Source organism: Neocloeon triangulifer, unplaced genomic scaffold (assembly GCF_031216515.1).
Source record: "Neocloeon triangulifer isolate White Clay Creek 2 clone unplaced genomic scaffold, ASM3121651v1 ptg000013l, whole genome shotgun sequence".
Taxonomy (NCBI): domain Eukaryota; kingdom Metazoa; phylum Arthropoda; class Insecta; order Ephemeroptera; family Baetidae; genus Neocloeon; species Neocloeon triangulifer.
Window position 1 is genome coordinate 134,419 of NW_026775555.1, and position 25,390 is coordinate 159,808.

General features: G+C 36.5%; 1 long non-coding RNA gene across 14 annotated transcripts; it reads right to left on the reverse strand.

Annotated features, from left to right (window-relative positions):
- Positions 1-25,390, reverse strand: LOC132198829 (uncharacterized). 14 transcript variants are annotated; one of them, XR_009442039.1, is made up of 14 exons: positions 25,299-25,390; positions 24,516-24,678; positions 24,297-24,459; positions 24,078-24,240; positions 23,859-24,021; positions 23,640-23,802; positions 23,422-23,583; positions 23,203-23,365; positions 22,984-23,146; positions 22,765-22,927; positions 22,546-22,708; positions 22,327-22,489; positions 21,985-22,270; positions 1-214 (listed from the first exon to the last, which is right to left on the reverse strand). It is a non-coding gene; the product is annotated as an uncharacterized LOC132198829 (long non-coding RNA). The 14 variants fall into 14 exon arrangements; XR_009442037.1 differs by having other exon boundaries at positions 23,859-24,034; XR_009442050.1 differs by having other exon boundaries at positions 21,985-22,283; positions 23,859-24,034.

Sequence of the window (25,390 nt, forward strand, 5' to 3'; positions counted from 1 at the left end):
AATGGCGAGCGACTCGTTCCGAGCTTCCAGGCTTTCTAGTCGGGACTTCATGGAGTGAATGGGCACCAGGTGCCTCCTCTCATTGAAGGGCAGCATGCAGGACGCCCTGCAGAAGGATGGTGCCACTGAAGACTGTGCTTGACTGTGCTGGTGCTTGACAAGGCTACAACAGTCTTCAGCGGAGATGCATGCACAGGAGGCGGCCTGGCATCGCCTGGAAAATTAAAGGCCATTGAGCAACTTAAGAGAGTCATAGGGTATCAATTAAAACTAATTCTGAATGAATAAATCAGCTGGTTATTTTTAATTTTTTTAAAATTTCCAAAAAATGAAATGTAATTTATAAATAAAATGATTTAAATTTAATTAAATTTTATTTTTATAAAATTTTAAAAAACGGGATTAATTTTATAAATATTTTATATATAAAATTAATATCAATTAGTTAATACAATTAGTTAATGAATTAATATAAATAAAAATAAATTTTTTTATATTTGAGAATTAAAAAAAAAATTATTGTCACCAGCTGGTGAATTCAAGAGCTAAATTAACCAGCGGGTGATGTTTTTTTTATTTATTTTTTAAATTTTTTTAAAATGAAAATAAATATATAAATTATAAATAGAATTAGTTTAATTTAATTAAATTTTAGTTCTTATAATTAAAAAAAAGGGGGAATTTTATAATTATTTTATAAATAAAATAAATTTTAATAAATTAAATTGAAATTTATTTTCATTTGTAAATTTAAAAAAAACAATTTTCACTAGCTGGTGAATCCACCAGCTAAATCCACCAGCTGGTGATGTTTTTTTTTAAATTTATAAAAATTGAAATTTAATTTAAAAATAAAAATAATTATTATTAATTAAATTTTAGTTTTAAAAAATGGGATTAATTTTATAAATAAAATTAATATTAATAAATTAAATTCAACTTTTTTAAATAAGGAATATTAAAAAAAAAAAAAAATATGCACCAGCTGGTGATGTTTTTTTTTTAAATTTTAAAAATCGCAATAAAAATCATAAATAAAACTAATTTAAATAAATAAAATTTTAATTTTTAAAAAATTTAGAATAAAAATTAAATTTATAAATGTTTTATAAATAAAATTAATATTAATAAATTTAATTTAAATTTTAAATAAATTAGGAAATTTTAAAAAAAAAGTTGACACCAGGTGATGCGTTCACCAGCTGGTGATGTTTCTTTTTATTTATTATTATTAAAATTTTTAAAAAAGAAATTTAATTTAAAAATAAAATTGAATTTCAATTTGTTAAAATTTATTTATATGAATTATAAAAAGGATTAATTTTATAAATAAAATAATATTGATAAATTAAATTGAACTATTTTAAATAAGGAAATTTTAAAAAAATCATTGTCACCAGCTGGTGAATTCAGCTATATTCACCAGCTTGTGATGTTTTTTCTTTTTAAATTTTTAAAAATCGAAATATAAATTATAAATAAAATTTATTTAAATTAATAAAATATTAATTTTTAAAAAATTAAAATAAGGGCTTTATTTTATAAATAAAATTAATATTCATAAATTAAATTAAATTAAATTTTTTTTAAATAAAAAAGAAAATTTAAAAAAAAAAATAATTGTCACCAGCTGGTGCATTAACCAGCTGGTGATGTTTCTTTCTATTTTTTAAAATTTTTAAAATAGCAATTTAATTTAAAAATAAAATAGAATTTAAATTAATTAAAATTATCTTTATAAAAAAAAAATGGATTAATTTTATAAATAAAATTAATATTAATGACTTCAATTAAATTTTTAAAAAATATAATTTATTTTATAGTTAAATTATTTTTATTATATTAAATTGTAAATTTAAAAAAAATTAGAAAAAAGGGATAAATTTTATAAATATTTTAGAAATAAAATTAATATTCATTAATTTAATTCTAATTTTTTTAAATTTTTTAAAAAAAATTTGCATCAGCTGGTGAATTCAATTGGTGAATTCACCAGCTAAATTCACCAGCTGGTGATGTTTTTTTTTATTATACTAAAATTTTTAGAAAAAGAAATATAATTTATAAATAAAATTAGTGTAAATATATTAAAATTAATTTTTTAAAAATTAAAAAAGGGATTAATTTTATAATTATTTTATAAAGAAAATTAATTTTAATAAATTAAATTGAAATTTTTTCATTTTTAAATTAAAAAAAAACAATTGTCACTAGCTGGTGAATCCACCAGCTAAATCCACTAGCTGGTGATTCAATTTCAATTCAATTCAATTTTATTGTTGTTCTGTTAGACAAGAATATAAACAGTAGTCTTTAGAACATGTCAGGTCTAAAATTAAATGCTAATTTTAGTCAAAAAAGGCCTCAAATTTAATTGCAAGAAACTATTTCCAACTTCTATTGAATTTAGATTTGAAACTTGTGGAGTTGAATTGAAGGTTGCAAATCGAATTATTACGCTTTTGACGGTGTACCGACCGAGTAATCCTGAAAACAGAGATATTGAGTTCTTCATTGAAAATTTGGAAAATCTTATTGAGAAGTTTATAAGTCCAGAGAAAGAAATGTTACTAGTTGGTGATTTGAATGTTGATCTTAACTCAGACAATGCTGATAAAATGAAATTACTGAACTTAATGGATGGCTATGAAATGTCACTGGTAAATGGAATCGAAGCTACCCGGGTTACAAGCACATCAGCAACTTTGATTGATCATGTATTTAGTTCCTTAAAGTGCTCGCATACTTCTTTTGTCAGTGATGTATTTTTTAGCGACCATAGAATGGTGTCTGTTAATTTTCAAATTCCAATTGAACTCGATAGAGATTATTACAAAATTATCAGGAGATTCTCTGATAGTAACTGGACTGAATTTTTCCACCTCTTAAGTACAGAAAGTTGGACCGAAGTTTATGAAAGTAATAATATTGATGATATGTGCTGTAAATTCATGGATAAGCTTACTATGTACTTTGAAATGAGTTTCCCAAAGGAGTAAATATTAATTAGAGTAAATAGGAAAAATAATGCCGATTCTGAGTTTCTTCGTAAGCAAAAGGAAGAATTAAGGCTCTTGGGTGCCCAAATATCTATACTGAAAAGGAATGATCCTAACTGTGACAGATTAAGAAGTCTTAAATTCAAATATAAAAGTAAACAAAAGTACGTTGGCTTTCTCATAAATGATGCAGTCCGAACTCACAATGACCAGAAAATGTTAAAAGCCTCTAATAAGACTGGTATGGCCTGGAAAATTATTAACGAAACTTGCAACTTGAACCAAGATAAACACGAAAATGATATTAAGCAAATTGAAATTGATGGTGAAGGTGGTGCGCATGCGCCAGACGGACAAGTAACCTCGTCTGTTGTTCCGACTTTTGAGCGTCCTGGCGAGGCCTGGGCAGTGAGTGGACTTCTCTTGTGTGTTCGGTCGGGTTGCTGAGCGTCCCAAGCCCGTTTGTGGCCTAAAGGCGTGATTTTTACCCCCGTACTTGCCGAGAAATTGGACTTGCCGAAATGCCGGCTTACCGCTCTTATGTTAAGCCGCCACTCGCGGTGAGTCGTCCTTCCGGCGACCTTGCGCGCATCTGTTGGACGCTGACCGAAGTCCTGCGAGAACTTCAGGCCTTTTCATTTCGAGAAGAGTCCCCGGAAGTCAGTCTGATAGCAAAAATGGACCGAGAGTATCAACTTTTCCTTGCCAGAGAAAAGGAGGCGTGGCTCCAGTACAAAACACCACTACGGCCACCGACAACAAAGGTAATAATGTTACCTGGGGCGAACCTTTTCGTCGAATCACCACCCTCGATGTCCATCGGCCACTGCGTTGCCGAGGATTTTGAAATGTCGGCCGGACTGGCAGTTGATTTCCGCGAGTTATTCGGGAATATGGATTACCTTCTGTCTTTAAACCTTAAAGTCGGACAGGTTGCCGTCCTTCCAGTACAGCAGAACGACGGCACGTTCAGGTACGCTCTTTACATTATCACCAAAGAGAAGTCGAGAGGGACCCGCCCAACTCGTGAAAACTTCGAGGCTGCCATCGTCTCTCTTCGGGAAGTCTGCAAGGCACTCGGAATCAAGAAACTGGGACTGCCGAAAATTGGAGCTGGGCTTGACAAATTGCCCTGGGACTTCTGCCTGGACGTCCTTGAACGGGTTTTTGAAGTGTCGACTACGGAAATTTACATCTTTGAAGGGACAACCGACTTTAAGAAAAGACAGTTCCGAAGAACAACTTGCTCTCCGGCACTTGACAGCGTCGAGGAATTCCCCCTTCTTCCTGAAATCTCCCCAACTGTGAGCAGGCCTTCGGCAGGAGTTGCAGGACAAAATTTGACTGAGAATAAATTGAATGAAAATTTAAATTGCTTCTCTTTTTCAGCTGCGCCGCCGAGCCACTCACAAAGCAAAAAGAAGTCGCCTGCTCGCCGATGGGAGACGGACGTGGAGAAATTTGATGCTCGACAGGTGATGGTGGCGAGGCCCGCAGCTGACCCCGGGCCTGGTGGTGCCCCATTAAAAGCTGCCAAAACTACAGCAGGATCAGGTGGACCAGCTGGGCGCACACCGGAGACCTGTATTAAAGCTGGGGTGCCCTCCCGTGCGTCTGGCCCCACCTCATCATCAGCTAAAAAAGGTGACAAACACAAGTTAGAATATCAGACAACCTACCCTGAGAAGGCCCAACTTTCTGATCCGAAGGCCAAGAGGTCCACCGGCATAATACCGAAGGTGAGAGGGTCACAGACGAACCCAGCAAGGAGCCGACTGAGCCAGGGAAAAACGCAGGAGCGCACCAAGAGGCCTGACAGCGCCCTTAAGTCTGTCAATGCTACAGCCGCCTCACCAAAGGGTGGAGCAGCCGGACGAGGCGCGGACGCCTGCGAGTTGGCTGGGGCAAAAAATCCGTCCTCGTCCAGCTCCACCCCGGCGCCACCAAAAACAGGTGAGGCTGTTACTTTGAAACCTCCTAAGGCCTTGGCCAAAGGAGAACTTGCTGCTGGCCCTGAGGAGAAAATCGTTTCCAGCCGCCTGACCTCCCTGGAAGTCCTGACGAAACCTGAGGTGAAGGACGTCCCCAGGGGCCAAAGCCTGGCTGATTTCTTTGCCAACTTGGAACGAGGGAATGAGAATCTTCAGGAAGGCTCTGTCGGTGGGGGTAGCCTGCCCCCGCTGCCCCCGCCTGGTTCACTCCAAAAACCCCCCCGGCAACCTTCCACTCTTGTGGTAAGTGAAGCCGAGGTGAAAATGGTACCTGAAGTCTCTAACCTCCTTCTGTCTGAGTCCATTGAACCGTCGCCCTCTGAAGCTCCTGACGCCACAATGCTGCCAACCGCGGCTGACCAAGTGGCAGGAGTAGGTAGAGGGGCCGACGCGCTGGCCGAGCAGTTACCGGTCGGGCGGGCCGACGAGCTCTCGGCTGGGCTACGTGGGACCGAATCCGAGACCAACAGGTGGCCACTGCCGAGAAAGGAGGCTTCTAGCCACCTGAGTACGCAGCCCACCCCATCGCCCAAGATCGTAGCACCATCGCCTTCCGTCTCATCATCGATTAATTATAGACGAAAATCAAAAAACACAAACCCCAAGTCCCTTCAAAAAGTCACTTAAACTATCTGAAAATCTTGAACATTAATGTGCGTGGCCTAAAGACGCCCAATAAATATACTGAGTTTGCCAATTTTGTTGAGAGACTGAAAGAAAGCCCGGATATTATAATAATTACAGAGCACTGGCTTGACTCCTGTGAAGTTCAAACCTTCTATTTAGAAGGGTTTGAATTAATTGCATACTTTGGACGTAAGACTAAAAACTATGGGAGAGGCGGGGTACTAATTCTTAAAAATAAATTACTTAAATGCACGTCCAAAACTATAAAAATTTGCTCTAAAGAGTTATTCTTTGAATTCTGCGCTAGTAAACTAGTTGTGGGGGGTGAAAATATTAATATAATTGCTGTGTATCGCCCCAGTAATCCAAAATCAAACTGCAAAATTCCGGAATTTCTTGAACACCTAGATACTGTCCTTATGCAAAATAGATTTAGCGGCTATACAATATTAGCTGGTGACTTAAACATTGACTTATTGAGTAACGAAGATAATAGTATAAAATTAGGTGATATTGTTAAATTTCATAATCTCAACTTACTTAATGAAAATGCAATTACAAGGGTAAATGACACAGGAGGAACATTGATAGATCATGTTTTTGCTAATTTTAAACTGGAAAGCTCATTTGAAATTATTCCCATGTTATTCTCTGATCATTGCGCTGTTTATGTATCTGTTGCGTTGCCAGTCGAAAAACTGAAAGATACTTTTAAGTACGTCAGAACCTATTCTGAAGAAAATTTCCAAAAATTTAACTCTTTCCTAGAGCAAGAATATTGGACTCAAGTATATCATGCTAGTTCAATTGATAGTAAAAGTGAAATTTTTATGGGAACACTCACAAAGTACTTTGAACAATCGTTTCCAATGAAACGTGTAACAATTAGAGCTAACCAAATAGATAAAATTAAGTTGACCGAGGAGACAAGAAAATTACAAAAAGATATGATAGAACTCAGTAAAGAAATTAAACTGAACTTAGACCAAAATAAAATATTAGACATGAAGTCAAGATTAAAAATTATTAAGAAGAAAGTTGTTGATAATGTTCAAAAAGAAACTAAATTAAGAAATGACAGTAGAATATCAAAGGCTAAAAATAAATCTAGTGCAGCATGGAAACTTATTAATTCACAAACTGGTAAAAGAATGAATGTAGATTTAATTGATAACTTGAATATTGATGGTGCCAGTGAGTCAATTAAACTTAATATTGCTAACCATCTGAATAACAAGTTTGTTGAATTGGAGCCAGATACAAGCAATATAAATTTAGATGACTGTTCCAAACTGATAGATGATATCAATATAACGGCTCAAAGCCTGCAGTTTATGGAAGAATTTGAGATCTATAGTATAATTAATCAACTTCCGCCAAAATGCTCATCTGGGTGGGACGGGATTTCAACTAGTGTCTTAAAAAAAATTTCAATTTACATCACCGTCCCGCTTACACATCTTATAAATGAATCATTTCTGCAAGGGAGATTTCCTGACAATATGAAATTAGCTAAAATTATTCCTCTGTTTAAGAAAGGTGAAAAGGATGACCCCTCTAACTATAGACCTATAGCTATTACTTCAGCAATTTCAAAAGTGTATGAAAAAGCCTTTTTACATAGACTAGATACTCACTTTAACGTAAATAATATCTTAATCCCTGAGCAACATGGTTTTAGAAAAGGGAAAAGTACAGTGACCGCCCTATATAGTTATGTGACATCTTTGTATGAATCTGTTGAAGCCAGGGAGAAGGTTAATGTTATATTGTACGACTTCTCAAATGCGTTTGGAACACTTTATCCTCCCCTTCTTGTGCATAAACTTAAATTATACGGCCTACATAAAAATCTGTTATCATGGCTTGAATGTTTCTTGACTAATAGAAAACAATATGTGCAGCTTAAAAATCTATCTTGCGACCGATATGAAGAACTTATAAATTCAGATGTAATTGAGAGTAACATGGGAGTGCCTCAAGGTACAGTCCTCGGTCCAATTGGATTTACTACATACTTGAATGATATTGCCCTTGTAGTTTTCCTGGCTCTCTTAATTCTATTTGCTGACGACTCTTCAGCAATCGTAAAAGGTGTATCTTCTTCTGATGTGAACTCGAAAACAGTGGCCGTTAATGAAAGCTTTGTCGGTTTCGCAAGGGACAACTTTCTTAGAATCAATTCGAAAAAGACTAAAATTTTGCAAATACATACAAGCCAAACTAGAAACCTTATCGAACCTGAAGTGAATATTCACGACCAAAAAGTAGAAATCGCAAAGACTGGTAGATTATTAGGAATCCAAGTAACTGATACCTTAAGCTGGAAAGACCAATGTGATAAGGTTGTTAATCAACTACGAAGTGTTACACATGTATTTACAAGATTGAAATATAAAGTGTCCGATGATATCCTAAAATTAATATATTATTCCCATATACAAAGTCATATAATGTACGGAATTGTGATCTGGGGGGGCTCTTGTCATTTGATTAATGTTTTTCGAGCACAAAAAAGAGCCTTAAGAGCTATGGCGGGCGTCCCATATTGGAGATCAAACGAAGCCCTGGATACATGTAAACCATTATTTATAAAATATAATATTATGACTGTGCCTTCTCTCTATATACTTGAATGTATTAAATTTCTAGTGCGGAATCGTCACCTCTTTCAAAAATATAGTGATAGTGTTGACACGAGGCGGGTGACACGAAAAAATCAAACCAATGTGTGTATAAACGATTTAGTAGTAAGGGATATTGCCCTCAAAAAGTCTGTAGAAAACCCTGATTATATGATTCCAAGAATTTTTAATGCGCTGCCAAAAAATCTAAAAACCCTCGAAAATGACGAGGAACTTGTGAAGGAGGTGAAAACTTTTGTACTTCAACACCAATTCTATGACTTAAACGAGTTTTATCGTTTGAATAATGCCATGTATCTTGACTTATTTTAAAAAGTATTATTGCTACCGCAAATTAATGCTTAACAAAATAAAGAATATTTGAAATTGAAATTGAAAAAATGGAAAAGGATTTACAGAAAATTTGCAACTTTTTAAATAAAAAATTTGTTGAACCTCAGGTAAATCTTAGTAGTGATGAAATTGAACTCTGTACTGAGAGTATTGTTTCAAATGGAATAAAATTTACTGCTCAGCCTGACGTTACCCCATTTGGAACATATCTAGTATATTCCAGACTACATATTTTGGGTTGGCAGCCATGTAATGCACCGAAATACCGGTTGCCAAAGCCGGTACTGAAGCCGGATTTGAACCGGGACTATCCGACTGACAAGCGGCGACTTTACCGGTAGACTGCACACCATATGATAAAGTAAACATAAGAAAAGTTAAATAAATATGACCAAACTTAACTAACTAAAAGCAATAATATTACATAAGAAAGACATTTACCAAACAAAAAAATCGATAAATAAAGACAACTAGCAGCAAAAAAAATAATAATCATAATATTTAAAAAAAAACAACATACAAAAGTTAAAAAAAAAAATCGCAAATTTAAAACAACGAAAAAGCATACTTCATAAAAAATATTATATTAAATTAAATATATAGATAAGGTGAAAAAAAAAAAAATAAAACACAAAAACCAACCACCGTCAATTAAATTTAAAAAAATCAAACTCACCAACAGAAAAAAGGCATCGATACACAATAAAACAGCACAAAAACAAAGGATATTGAAGACTACTAAGAATATACAGCGATCAAAAATAAATTTAACCAAAAACAAAACACAAAAACCAATGCAATGCATACACTAATAAAAGAAAAAAAAAACACCAAAACGTAATAATGCATCACTCACCAGCAGACAAAAAACGCTGAAAAGACACCAATACACATTGAAACACTCCTTGATGCAGCACAAAAACACAGTAACACGAGCACTAAAAGTGAACTAAATGAAGCCAAGCAGCTGAAAGAAACACACCCACGAACACCATATTTAACCAAACATTTGGATACATACGAAAATAATTGCGAATACTTTACTATTAAACACAAGAAAACACAATAAACACACGGAGACACAATGAAAACACATTTTGAGGGAGAAAAAAACACAAAAACGCACTGTAACTCGACAATAAAAGTGTAAGGTGGCAGACAATCAGCTGTAGGAAAAACGCCCACTATCAACCAATAGTGATAAGAAAAACCGCCTAAATAAACCGGTAAAAACCGGTAGCAACCAGCCAGTATATATGCAGTAGTGCCAACCCAAAAATCATAGTCTGGAATATACTAGATATATACCCCCCATTTGAAATAGAAAAAATTTTGAAGTTATTCCCGTCAAAGAAATCATCTAGCTGGGATGGATTATCTATGGATACGTTGAAAAAGATTTCTGGTTATATAGTGTTCCCTGTGGCATTTATGGTGAATGAGTCGTTTCGCACTGGTAAATTCCCGGAAGTGCTAAAATTAACTGTAATCAAGCCATTGTACAAAAAGAAGGGTGAGAAATCCGATGCTAGTAGTTATCGCCTAATAGCCTTAACATCTTCTGTAGCAAAAGTATTTGAGAAATGTTTCCTAAATAGAATTGAAAGCTATTTCGCTGAAAACAATCTCCTTGCGGACGAGCAGCACGGTTTTCGAAAAGGCAGGAGCAAAGGATAGATGGCGAATCCGCTACCTTGCTAGATGTCATGTTCTCTACACTAGATTGTGAAGGTCAGAGCAAAGTTCTGAAATGCCCCTTTTCGGACCATGATGCAGTGTTTTGTTTATGGGATTTAAATTTAATACAAAAACAGGATACGTTTAAATTCAGCAGGCATTTTTCAGAAGAAAATTGGAGTAAATTTTATGAATTGCTTAGTAATGAAACATGGGAAGATGTGCTCTTCATTGAGGGTGGTGTTAACCTTAAATGTAGTATCTTTATGGAAAGACTTTCTTCATATTTTGAAAATTGTTTCCCGATGAGAAAAGTTATTAATAGAGCTAACCAGACTGGCAAAATCAAATTATCTCAACCTACTAGGGAGCTTAAAACGCAATTAAGAGAACTTGGTGAGCGAATGAAAAGGGAAACCAATGTAAAAGTAAAAGACAAGCTTCGAATAGAATTTAGGAGCCTAAAACGACGGGTTGGAACTTGCATTAACAAAGAAATTAGGAATCATAACAATGAGAGGATTTTGAAAGCGAGTAATAAATCTGGTATGATGTGGAGAATAGTTAAGGAAATCAAAGAAGGTCAAACATCTTCTTGTGATATTATAAAGTGCCTGAGAGACGGGGAGGAATTAATATCTGACCCATATAAAATTAGTGAAATATTAAATGATAATTTCATAGAATGTGTGCCGGAACTAAACAGTGAGCTTGGCCAAAATGTTGAATACACAGTAGAGAAATTTCAACTTTGTCGGTGCGCAGGCGCCGAGTCAGTAAGCCAGAAGCCACGTCAGTCCGCAAAATTAACTTAAATTAAGGCTAAGTACTCTGTTAGGAGTTTTGTAAATTCCAAAAATTTATCTATAAAGTGTTCGGCCTTGCAGTTGTTAAGTATTTGCTAATGTGGATGTCTTATTTCTTGCTTCAGAGCAAATATTAGGTGTCCGCGCTACACGGCTCAAATCAAATAGCTCGTCCATGCTGGCGAGTATATTACCGGCGAGTTCCAACTTTCCGAGTACCTAAAGAGAGCGTAAAGCACGTATAGTGCATATAGCTCCTCTGTCCATAAAGTAGAGACAGAGTGCGTGTCCAAGGCAAAAGCCGGACAGATACTAGGACTCGAGCAAAGCCGGTTTCGGCCGCCTTGGAAAATTGCCACGCTGTAAGGCCAGCGCAAAAAAAAAAAAGACCAAACATCGGCCGAAGGGCCAGCTGGCTAATCAGGCACGGCTGAAAATAAAGATAAATAAACAATAAAAAAAGAAAATATAAAAAAAAATGAATATCCACAAAGTAGCTTTTGTTTTTATTTGTGCAGTCACTGCAGCAATTTATGTGGAAAGCCATCAGGTGGCACCAAAGCACAGACCACCAAATAAATATGAAGTGGAATTCGCTAGTATGGAAATAATTGGCGGTTGTCGCATATCTTGCTGGTGTGCACTTGGAGTCGATCAGAGAAAGCGGCTGCACATATTTGTGCGGCTCTTATCTGCGACGCGCGCGGCTAGCTGCAGCGATAGGAGGAAAATAATTGTCGCGCTTCTCCTCATGGCTGGAATAGAGTGCAATCCAGGGCCAGTGAATAAGCAAACGTGTCCCGTCTGTAAGGAAGTAGGCAGGAAAAATGCAGTGAAAATAAACTGCAACAAGTGCAAGAGATGGAGCCACGCAGTTTGTCTGAAGCTCGATAATAAAGAAAAAAATAAATTTCGGAGACAAGGATATATTTGCTGGAAATGTTCAATGCCGGCAAATTTGTCTGATTCATTTTTTGACTTGAACAATGACCTGAATGACAGTTTTGATCGCGAGATTAATTTCACAAAAAATAAAAATGCGCCAACGATTCTGTGCTTTAATGCTAGGTCGCTGAAAAATAGGAAAAGAAGCGCAGAAATCGCGAATCTGTTTCAAGAAAATCAAGCTGATATTGTGGGCATAAATGAAACGTGGCTTTCGCCCGATATAATGGACCACGAATTCGTGCCGCCCTCTTATGTGGTGTTTCGCAAGGACCGAGTCGCGAGGCGGCCGGCCGGCGGTGTCCTGCTCGCAATTCGCCCTCATCTCCAGCCAAAGCGCGCCGACCAATTTGAGTTAGGCAGTGCCGAGATTGTATGGGCAACCATTATTGCAGCAGGTTTTCGCCTGCTTATAGGGTCTGCTTATAGGCCGCCGAAAACAGTCGGCACTCAAAAAGATGATTTATTGCGGTCAATTGAGCTTGTGAGCACTCAGCAGCACCTTTATGACGGCGTTGTACTAATGGGCGATTTTAATCTTGACATTGACTGGAAATCGGATTTTCCAAAGGCAAAGGCGGCCCCGGCCGCTGAATTTCTGACGGCCTTTTTGGCCGCCGGCTTTGACCAGTTAGTCAACTCGCCCACGCGCACAACTGCCAGTAGTGAAAAGACAATTGACATTTTGCTGACCGACACACCCGCACTTTTTGAAACTACTGAAGTAATATGCGGAGTGTCAGATCATGATGCTATAAGAGCAACTTTAGCACTTTCAGTTACTCGGCCAAAAATTCCCGAAAGAATAAGTTACGACTACAAACGTGCAGATTGGCAAGCGCTGAACGATGAATTTCTGCGGCGCCTGCCTTTGGCTGAAAACTGCACAGATGATGTTAGTCAAACTTGGGAAAACTGGAAAAATGAATTCTTTGCATGTGTTGATAAATGTATTCCTGTGATAAAACTGCGTGGAAATACGCAGCAGCTAATTCCTTGGCAGACAAAAGAACTCACGAAACAAGTTTCAAAAAGAAATAATCTGTTTAAAAAATGGCAAAAAGTGAAAAGCCTTGATGCCAGGGAAAAGTACTTGGCTGCACGCAGGAAAGCGCAACAAGAATTAAGACGCGCAAAGGATGCTTGGTTCTGGAAACTCGGCTCTGGCCAAAATGGTTCTAAACATTTTTGGAAATTTATAAACAGTCGCAGCAAAGTCCCAATCACAAATTCTAGTTTCTGTGTAAATGGGAAAACACTGACAGACTCAAAGGAAATTGCTGCCTCATTTTGTGAGAGCTTTCAGAAAAATTTCTCAACTGTGACTGGGATTTTCCCATTTCTGCGCAGACAAGACCCTGCAAAAGAAAAAATTTCTGAAATAAATATTAGCAGAGCAGAGGTCCACAATTTGCTGCAAGGAATCAAGGCGAATGCAGCGACTGGGCCAGATAAAATTCCAGCAATTATTTTGAAACAGTGCGCCGCAACACTGAGCCCAAGTCTGACTGCCCTTTTCGAGTGCTCACTCCGAAATAGTGAGCTGCCCTTTGATTGGAAAAATGCCTCAGTCACACCAATTCACAAAGACGGCGACAAAAAAGATATAAAAAACTTTCGCCCTATTAGCGTGACATCTTTGGTTGGCAAAGTTCTTGAGCGACATGTCCGCAATAAAACGAGCGAGTTTTTGGTGCGCGAGAAAATAATTCCTGACTCGCAGCACGGCTTTACGGCCGGCCGCTCGTGTATTACTCTCCTCACAAAAACCATTGAGGAGTGGACTGTGGTGCTTGATAAAAATTCAGGAGCCCACGTTCATGCAATCTTTCTAGACTGGGCAAAAGCCTTTGATAAAGTGCCTCACGAGCGACTACTCTCAAAATTGAAATTTTACGGAATTGAGGGTAAATTGTACGGCTGGTTTGAGAGTTTTCTCACCGGCCGCTCCCAGCACGTCGTTTTCGGCGGCGCCAAATCGGCTCCCTGCCCAGTGACCTCAGGAGTAATCCAAGGAAGTGTGCTCGGCCCAATGCTTTTTAATATTTTTGTGGCCGATCTACCAAGTGTAGTAAAAACAAATATCCAGCAATACGCTGATGACTGCACACTCTACAATACTATTGAAACGGCCAAGGACGCTGAAAAATTGCAAGATGACTTGGACAGTGTGGACGCATGGTGTGCGAACAATGGAATGACGCTCAACGCCAAAAAGTGCAAGGCGATGGACATTACGCACGCGAGGAGCACGCCGGACATTGCTTACACAATTAGTGGCAGTGTTCTTCAATATGTCGTTAACGAGCGAATGTTAGGAGTTAATATATCTAAAGATCTCAGGTGGAATCACCATACGGACGTGGTGCGCGCAAAAGCAGCCCAAACTCTCGGCTTTGCTTCAAGAAATTTGCACGGGTGCACTCCGCGTGTAAAAAGAATTGCGTATCTCACGCTTGTAAAGCCGGGTCTTTTTTACGGAACCCCAGCGTGGCACCCGAGCACCGACTGCACGGCCAAAAAACTGGAGAAAATCCAAAAACGGGCCCTTCACTTCATACACGGCAAACACCTTCCGCCGGTAAAGGAGCAAAAAATAATGCCCGTGGAAATGCAGCTCCTGTACACCGACCTTTTATTTTTTAAAAAAAGTGACCACGGCGTGACCGACTTTGACGCGAGAGCGCGAATAACTACGGGGCAAAAGTTGCGAAGCGACGACAGCAACTACCCCCGTGCGCTGCAGCCAGACGCGAGAACAAAATTCGGACGCGAGGCGTTTTCTTACCGCGTCGTCAAACCGTGGAATGACACGCCACCCGCCTTGAAAGACTGTACGGCGGCACAGTTTCCAGCGCTGTGCAAGGCGTATCTGTGGCAAAAACTTAATTCGTAGTCCCCCTGACCAATGGCTCTAGCGGCCGGTGCGCTCTTCTTCGAAGGAGAGTGCGCTGTGCTTTAGCAAGTTGTTTGCTAGCAAAGAGCCATTTCTCCATTCACCCCTCTAACCAACATTCTTAACATGTATTTTCAGTATTTTTATTTGATTTTTTGTGTATTGACTTGATGTAAGATGTTGTGTATTTCATGTATCTGAATGGAGAATAAATAAATAAATAAATTGTATGTTGAGTGAAGAGCAGATTTTTGAAATTTTGTGCGGGTTGCCAACTAAGAGATCGTTTGGCTGGGATGGAATTTCCACAGAAGTGTTGAAAAAAATTTCTGCTTATATTGTAGCTCCACTAACACACCTTGTTAATTGTTCCTTCTGTGAAGGAGTATTTCCAGACTTAATGAAGGTATCAGAAATAAGGCCTCTGTTTAAAAAAGGTAGTAATACAGATGCAGCTAATTATAGACCAATCGCCCTTACGTCGAGTATCTCAAAAGTTTTTGAAAAAGCGTTTTTAATTCAGCTGGAGAAATATTATGAAGGGAATAACTTTTTGCCTGACCAGCAGCATGGCTTTAGGAAAAAGCGTTCTACGGTCACTGCGCTTTATGATATGGTGATAAATGTGTACGACTCATTAGACAAAAGAGAAAAGATTAATGTTATTTTGTATGATTTTACAAACGCGTTTGGATCATTAGTACCTGATAGATTGTTGAACAAACTAAAAATGTTTGGTGTCAATGGTAAAGCGTTAGACTGGGTCAAATCGTTTTTACTAGAGCGAAAGCAGCTAGTTAAACTGAGAGTTCTGAATGATAAGGGTGTAGAAGAAATAATTAAATCAAAGTTGCGTGAGAGTAACAGAGGTGTGCCGCAAGGTACATCTCTCGGTCCCTTTACTTACAGCGCATATTCGATTGACCTGCCCTTAATTGTTATAATTGCAATAATAGTTATATTTGCCGATGACTCTACAATGATAGTGAAAGGTAAAACTGCCTCTGAGGTGAATGAAAAGACAATACAAGCAAACTCTGACATGGTGAAATATGCGAGTGATAATCACCTGAAATTGAATCCGAATAAGACTATGGTAATGACAATGCACACCGCTCAAACGAGGAATATAATCCAGCCTGAAATATTGATTGAGAATGAGGAATTGTCTGTGGTGAACAGTAGTCGCCTTCTAGGAGTAACGTTAACAGATACAATGAATTGGAATAAACAGTGCAGCGAAGTGGTTACTAAGTTGCGTAGTGTTACGTATTTATTTATCATGTTACGAGAAAAAGTTCTAGAATCGACTTTGGTCCAAGCCTATCATGCATATGCGGCTAGCCGAATTCTATACTCGATTGTAATCTGGGGTGGATCTACACATATGAAAGATGTTTTTCTTGCGCAGAAAAGAGTAATAAGAGCGATGGCTGGCGTTCAATATTGGAGAAGTAATTCGGCACTTGACTCATGTAGACCACTATTTGTGAAATTTGGAGTTCTTACAGTCTATTCATTATATATTTTGGAGTGTGTTAAGTTTGTGCGCAAATTTCCTGAAAAGTTTAAAATGAATCGTGATGTTCCAGGTGTTGTAGTGCGAACTACGCGTGCTACTGCATATGTTGAAACAGATTTATTTGTAAGGCCAAGCTCACTAAATATGTGTGAATGAAAGTCCTGAGATAATGATAGCACGAGTATATAACAAATTACCCAATGTATTGAAAGAAATAGCTGACTATGGCAACTTTGTTAAAAGTGTCAAATATGTAATGCTGAAGTGTCAATTCTATGATATGAATGAATATTGGAGATGTAAATTTGAATGCTTAAACTTGGAAGATCGAGACTCAGCTGCAGGGTTTTCGGGGGTGGTTTTCCCCTGCAGTATTTGAGGAGGGTTAGTCAAAGGCTTGCCCACCCCCGCCGAATAACTAATGGCGTGCGAGCTCCCTCATTCACTTGATGTTGTATTTAGTTGATTGATAAAACCTAATTATTATTATTATAATGACCTGTTGTAAAGGCAAATTGGAGATGTACTATATATGTCTAATGCAATAAATTTTGATCTAATCTAATCTAATCTAAACAGTGACTGCACTTTTTAAGTTAGTGTCCGAAATCTACGATTCGTTGGAAAATAGAGAAAAAAACAATGTGATTCTGTATGACTTTTCTAATGCCTTTGGGTGTGTCGTTCCCGAAATACTGCTTGCAAAACTGAAAAAATTTGGAATTGATGATGTATCCCTCCTTTGGTTAAAGTCCTTTCTTACTGATAGAAAACAACTTGTTCAACTTTTCGGTGTGGGTGAAAATGGCGAGCAAAAATTATTTGAGTCAACAATGGAAAATGTTTCGATTGGCGTACCACAAGGAACAGTATTGGGTATTCTTCCTACGGTAATGATATGCCCTTAAAAATCATTGTCGCCGCTCTTATCTTGTTCGCAGATGATTCATCTTTTATTGTAAAGGCTAGAAACTACAAAGCCTTGAACGAAAAAACTGCTGTGGCTAATGACAAAATGATTGATTTTGCCAGTAATAACCGCTTAAGATTGAACGAAAAGAAAACTCAGGTGCTGCAAATGCATACTGCTCAAACTAGTAAATTGGAACCGCCTGTGATAAGAATTAACGACGCTGAAATTGAAGTGGTAAATCAAGCAAAAATACTTGGTGTAATGCTCTCTGATACAATGAACTGGAGCACCCAATGCGATCAGGTTGTAGCGAAACTGAGAAGTACCACGTACCTTTTTGTTAAATTAAGGCAGCGCATTCAAACTAAATTGCTAAGAGATGTATATTTCGCCCATGTTCAAAGTCACTTACTATACTCAATTGTAATTTGGGGTGGGTCGCCTATGTTGGAAAAGGTTTTCATTGCTCAAAAGAGAGTTATCCGTGCGATGGCAGGTAAAAGATACTGGAAGGCATTGACACCTGTCGAGTCTTGCCGACCACTTTTTGAAGAATTTCAGATCCTGCCAGCTTTCTCTGTGTACGCCTTTGAATGTGTTAAATTTTACAAAAAGTATCCTGAATTGTTCCTCAAAAATTCTGAAAGCAAGGAGCACCAGAATCGCAGTACTCGAAATAAACCTATAGCGGAGCAAGACTTATTTGTCAAACCAAACAGACTGTTGCTGACTGCGCAGTCCCCTCACATCATGATCCCTAGAATTTTCAATCATCTTCCCGATAGAATCAAAAGCATTGATAGTTATCAAGTGTTTAAGAAGGAATTGGAATTAATATTCTACGACAAAATGTTCTATGACGTGCATGAATATTTTTTGTGTAAAATTGTGTGAACTGTATTTTAAATTTAGTAAGCTGTATTATAGTTATATTGAGATATAGCTGTATTACAGTGACCAGTGACCTATTCCAAAGATTATTTCTGTACATATGTTGATCTATACGGAATAAATATTATCTGAATCTGAATCTGTGTTCACTTAGCACTTGTTTCAGTTTCAGGGTGAATGTCTTTTGATCTTCAATTTGTTTTAACAATGTTTTTTTTAAATTTATAAAAATTGAAATTTAATTTAAAAATAAAAATAATTAGTATTAATTAAATTTTAGTTCTAAAAAATTTAAAAAATGGGATTGATTTTGTAAATATTTTTACACATAAAATTAATATTAATTAATTTATACTTAATAAATATAAATTAAAATAAATTTATTTAAATTAGAGTATTAAGAAAAAATTAATTGTCACCAGCTGGTGAAATCAAGAGCTAAATTCACCAGCGGTTGATGTTTTTTTTTTTTTGTTAAAATTTTTATAAATTGAAATTTAATATATAATTTGTAAATAAAATTAATTTAATTTTAATTCTTAAAATTAGAAAAGGTGTAATTTTATAAATATTTTATAAATAGAATTAATATTAATATACTAAATTTAAATTTGTAAATTAAAAAAAAAAATTGTCACCAGCTGGAGAATTCACCAGCTCAATTCACCATTTGAATTATAAAGCTCAATTTACCAGCTCAATTAAGCCAGCTGATGAGGTTTTTTTTATTATTCAAAATTATTAAAAATTGAAATTTAATTTAAAAATAAATTAATTTAAATTAATTAACTTTTAATTTTTAATTTGAAATTTAAAAAAAAAAATTGTCAACAGCTGGTGAATTCACAGGCTCAATTCACAAGCTGATGAGTTTTTTTTTGTAATTATTAAAAATTGAAATATAATTTATAAATAAAATTTATTGAAATTAATTAAATTTTAATTGTTAAAAAACAATAAAAGGGATTAATATTATAAATATTATATAAATAAACTTAATAATAATTAATTAAATTAATTTTTTTTAATTAAAAAATAAAAAAAAATTATAGTCACCAGCTGGTGGATTCACCAGCTCAATTAACCATTAGAATAAAAACGCTCAATTTACCAGCTGAATTTAGCTGGTGAATTAAGCTGGTTAATTAAGGTGGTGAATTCACAGCTAAATACACCAGCAGGTGATCTTTTTTTATTTTTTTAAAATTTTAAAAAATGAAATATATTTTATCAATAAAATTATTTTAAAATATTTAAATTTTAATTTTTAAAAAAAGGGATTAATTTTATAAAAATTTTATAAATATAGTTTATATTAATGACTTCAATTAGATTTATAAAAAAATATAATTTAATTTATAGTAAAGTTATTTTCATTATGTTAAATTATAAATTTAAAAAAAATTTGAAAAAAGGGATAAATTTTATAAATATTTTAGAAATAAAATTAATATTCATTAATTTAATTCTAATTTTTTAAAATTTGAAAATTTTTTAAAAAAAATTTGCGCCAGCTGGTGATGTTTTTTTTTCTAAAAATTTTTAAAAATGAAATATAATTTATAAATAAAAATATTGTTCATAAATTAAAATTAATTTTTTTAAAAAATTAAAAAAAAGAATTAATTTTAGAGATATTTTATAAATAAAATTAGTATTAATGAATTAAATTTTTTTTATTTTTGAGAATTTAAAAAAAAAATTGTCACCTGCTGTTGAATTCAGTTGGTGAATTCACCAGCTGGTTATTTTTAATTTTTTTAAATTTCCAAAAAATGAAAGGTAATTTATAAATAAAATTATTTTCATTTAATTAAATTTTAATTATATAAAATTTTAAAAAACGGGATTAATTTTATAAATATTTTACACATAAAACTAATATTACTTAATTAATACTTCATTAATATAAATAAAAATAAATTTTTTTATATTTGAGAATTTAAAAAAAAAAAAATTGTCACCAACTGGTGAATTCAAGAGCTAAATTAACCAGCGGGTGATGTTTTTTTTTATTTTTTTTTTAAATCTTTATAAAATTAAATTTAATATATAAATTATAAATATAATTAGTTTAATTTAATTAAATTGTAGTTCTAATAATTAAAAAAAGGGGGAATTTTATTATTATTTTATAAATAAAATAAATTTATATAAATTAAATTTAAATTTTTTTTAATTTGTAAATTTAAAAAAAATAATTGTCACTAGCTGGTGAATCCACCAGCTAAATCCACCAGCTGGTAATGTTTTTTTTTAATTTATAAAAATTAAAATTTTATTTAAAAATAAAATTAATTAATATTAATTAAATTTATTATTATTATTTATTTACAGAAAAAGTACAGAAAGAGCTGAAATGGATGGCTGGTGTTCAATACTGGAGAAGTAACTCGGCGCTAGACTCATGTAGACCACTATTTGTGAAATTTGGAGTTCTTACAGTCTATTCATTATATATTTTGGAGTGCGTTAAGTTTGTGCGTAAATTTCCTGAAAAGTTTAAACTGAATCGGGATGTTCCAGGTGTAGTAGTGCGAACTACGCGTGCTACCAGCTACGTCGACACTGATTTGTTTGTAAGGCCAAGCTCACTAAATTGCGTAAATGAGAGTCCGGAGATAATGATTGCTAGAGTATATAATAAACTACCTAATGTACTGAAAGAAATATCTGACTATGGCAACTTTGTTAAAAGTGTCAAATTTGTAATGCTGAAGTGTCAATACTATGATATGAATGAATATTGGACATGTAAATTTGAATGCCTAAATTTGGAAGAGTGAGACTCAGCTGCAGGGTTTTCGGGGGTGGTTTTCCCCTGCAGTATTTGAGGAGGGTTAGTCAAATGCTTGCCCACCCCCGCCAAATTATCAATGGCGTGCGAGCTCCCTCAATCGCTCCCTCAATTACTCACTTATTGAATGTTATAGTTAAAATTTTTTGGAGGTTTTATTTTGCTATTTTATTGACTTGTTGAAAAGACAAATTGGTGATGTATTACATATGTCTAATGCAATAAATTTTGATCTAATCTAATCTAATCTAACCAGCTGGTAATGTTTTTTTTTTAATTTTTTAAAATCGAAATATAAAATATAAATAAAATTTATTTAAATTAATAAAATTTAAATTTTTAAAAAATTAAAATAAGGGCTTAATTTTATAAATAAAATTAATATTCATAAATTTAATTCAAATTTTTTAAATAAATCAGAAAATTTATAATAAAAATAATTGCCACCAGCTGGTGCATTCACAAGCTGGTGATGTTTCTTTTTGTTTTTTAAATTTTTAATATAGAAATTTAATTCAAAAAATAAAATAGAAATTAAATTTATTAAAATTCTCTTAATAAAAATTTAAAAAAAGGATTAATTTTATAAATAAAATTAATATTATTAAATTAAAATAAATTTTTTTAAATTTGAAAATAAAAAAAAAATTGTCACCAACTGGTCAATTCACTAGATGATGAGGTTTTTTTTCTGTTTTAATATTTTTATAAATTTAAACATATGTAATAAATAAAATTAATGTAATAAAATTTTAATTTTTAAAAAATATAAAAAGGGATTAATTCAATAAAAAGTATACAATTAAACTTAATAAAAATAAATTAAATTAAATTTTGCATGCTCCGGCTATTGGCAGTATACGCAGGCTCTATAAATCGTTTCGATTTATTGGGCCACGCGTTACGTTCGGTCGGAGAAATAAAATCCCGATGCTAACTAACCTTTCTTTCTCCATGTAGATCACCAGCCAGCCAAGGAGGAGGAGCCAAGGTAACAGCCGACCGATCGTCCAGCAGAAGGCCGGCGCAGATCTTCCAGCGAATCAGCGAGGGAGCCGATGAGTAAGTTTGCGGCCATCAAACTCGACGAGTGAAGCATCAGGACCTCCTGCGAACATTCACAAGGTGATCAGCGCTGCAGTAGAGTTCAGTCCGCTGAAAAATCGGCGGAAAAGTCGGCAGCAGCGCCGGCGAAGTGTTCACTATGCGTGTAGGCAACTGCCCAATCCTGCAAGAGAATTCTGCAATTAATTATTTGCATTTGGTTTACGTTTTTAATCACACTTTTCCATTGCTGCTTTGTCAAATTTTGCCAGCGTCGGTGGCCACTGCTCGCAGCTGCTTTTCCTGCTGGGTTGGTTATCAGTGCAATGTGGTCACTTGGCTCGTCCCACACACTGGCTCGTCTCATCTGGGGCGCTCGCTGACCCTAGGAAACTGCCCAATCCTGCAAGAGAATTCTGCAATTAATTATTTGTCGTTGATTTACGTTTTTAATCTCACTTTTTCATTGCTGCTTTGTCAAATTTTGCCAGCGTCAGTGGCCACTGCTCGCAGCTGCTTTTCCTGCTGGGGTGGTTATCAGTGCAATGTGGTCACTTGGCTCGTCCCACACACTGGCTCGTCTCATCTAGGGCGCTCGCTGACCCTAGGAAACTGCCCAATCCTGCTAGAGAATTCTGCAATTAATTATTTGTCGTTGATTTACGTTTTTAATCTCACTTTTTCATTGCTGCTTTGTCAAATTTTGCCAGCGTCAGTGGCCACTGCTCGCAGCTGCTTTTCCTGCTGGGGTGGTTATCAGTGCAATGTGGTCACTTGGCTCGTCCCACACACTGGCTCGTCTCATCTGGGGCGCTCGCTGACCCTAGGAAACTGCCCAATCCTGCAAGAGAATTCTGCAATTAATTATTTGTTGTTGATTTACGTTTTTAATCTCACTTTTTCATGGCTGCTTTGTCAAATTTTGCCAGCGTCGGTGGCCACTGCTCGCAGCTGCTTTTCCTGCTGGGGTGGTTATCAGTGCAATGTGGTCACTTGGCTTGTCCCACACACTAGCTCGTCTCATCTGGGGCGCTCGCTGACCCTAGGAAACTGCCCAATCCTGCAAGAGAATTCTGCAATTAATTATTTGTCGTTGATTTACGTTTTTAATCTCACTTTTTCATTGCTGCTTTGTCAAATTTTGCCAGCGTCAGTGGCCACTGCTCGCAGCTGCTTTTCCTGCTGGGGTGGTTATCAGTGCAATGTGGTCACTTGGCTCGTCCCACACACTGGCTCGTCTCATCTAGGGCGCTCACTGACCCTAGGAAACTGCCCAATCCTGCAAGAGAATTCTGCAATTAATTATTTGTATTTGGTTTACGTTTTTAATCACACTTTTCATTGCTGCTTTGTCAAATTTTGCCAGCGTCGGTGGCCACTGCTCGCAGCTGCTTTTCCTGCTGGGGTGGTTATCAGTGCAATGTGGTCACTTGGCTCGTCCCACACACTAGCTCGTCTCATCTGGGGCGCTCACTGACCCTAGGCAACTGCCCAATCCTGCAAGAGAATTCTGCAATTAATTATTTGTCATTGATTTACGTTTTTAATCACACTTTTTCATTGCTGCTTTGTCAAATTTTGCCAGCGTCGGTGGCCACTGCTCGCAGCTGCTTTTCCTGCTGGGGTGGTTATCAGTGCAATGTGGTCACTTGGCTCGTCCCACACACTGGCTCGTCTCATCTGGGGCGCTCGCTGACCCTAGGCAACTGCCTAATCCTGCAAGAGAATTCTGCAATTAATTATTTGTATTTGGTTTACGTTTTTAATCACACTTTTTCATTGCTGCTTTGTCAAATTTTGCCAGCGTCGGTGGCCACTGCTCGCAGCTGCTTTTCCTGCTGGGGTGGTTATCAGTGCAATGTGGTCACTTGGCTCGTCACACACACTGGCTCGTCTCATCTGGGGCGCTCGCTTACCCTAGGCAACAGTCCAATCCTGCAAGAGAATTCTGCAATTAATTATTTGTTGTTGATTTACGTTTTTAATCTCACTTTTTCATTGCTGCTTTGTCAAATTTTGCCAGCGTCGGTGGCCACTGCTCGCAGCTGCTTTTCCTGCTGGGGTGGTTATCAGTGCAATGTGGTCACTTGGCTCGTCCCACACACTGGCTCGTCTCATCTGGGGCGCTCGCTGACCCTAGGCAACTGCCCAATCCTGCAAGAGAATTCTGCAATTAATTATTTGTCGTTGATTCACGTTTTTAATCTCACTTTTTCATCGCTTCTTTGTCAAATTTTGCCAGCGTCGGTGGCCACTGCTCGCAGCTGCTTTTCCTGCTGGGGTGGTTATCAGTGCAATGTGGTCACTTGGCTCGTCCCACACACTGGCTCGTCTCGTCTGGGGCGCTCGCTGACCCTAGGCAAACGCCCAATCCTGCAAGAGAATTCTGCAATTAATTATTTGTATTTGGTTTACGTTTTTAATCACACTTTTTCATTGCTGCTTTGTCAATTTTTGCCAGCGATGGTGGCCAGAGCTCGCGGCTTGCAGCTACCTTACCAGCAGCGTGCCTGGCCTCGCGGGTTCGTATGTACCGCACCCTCGCTCTCCGCACTTTCCAATCGTACTTCGTACTGCTGTGCTTCTCGCCTGCTATTAAGAATTTATGTACTACTCAGATCTATATTTACATTGCTCCGCATCCTCAATTTCTGCCTTTGCTATAATACGCGTCGATTTCTCGTTATGAATTTTTTTTGCTGCCAGCTGACTGGTATTGCGCATTTCGGCGGGAAACAGGCAGCTGCGCAGCCACGTACCCACCCCTTTTCACATTTTCCCTTTGTCCGTGCAAATAGTTCAATAGTGTCGTGACTCCATTTCTTGCACAGACCGTCCGTGCTAATAGTTTATAGTGTCGTGGATTTGCTCACGGACCGTCCGTGCAAATAGCTTTTATAGCACTTTTTTGCTAATTTGCACGGACCGTCCGTGTAAATAGAATTACCCCCCTCGAATACCCGACTAATTCGACCCCAAATTAACGGCCACCCTCGTTAACCCCCATTAGGCGACAATTAAAAGACCACGCCCCCTTTTTCCGACTAAAATTCAACCCCAAATTAACGGCCACTTTTGCCCCCTCGAATTCCCGACTAATTCGACCCCAAAATAACGGCCGCCCCCGTTTACCCCGATGTAGCCCACAAAATAAAGACCACACCCCCTTTTTCCTCGATTTTCCGACATTCGGGGCCATAAATTACCCTTACCTCACGCTTTTCTTCGTCGTGGGGCTTCCTTTTGGTGCGCATCGTCGGCGTGCTGCCTGCTTTTCCTTGTTTTCATTTCGCAGCAGTTCGTT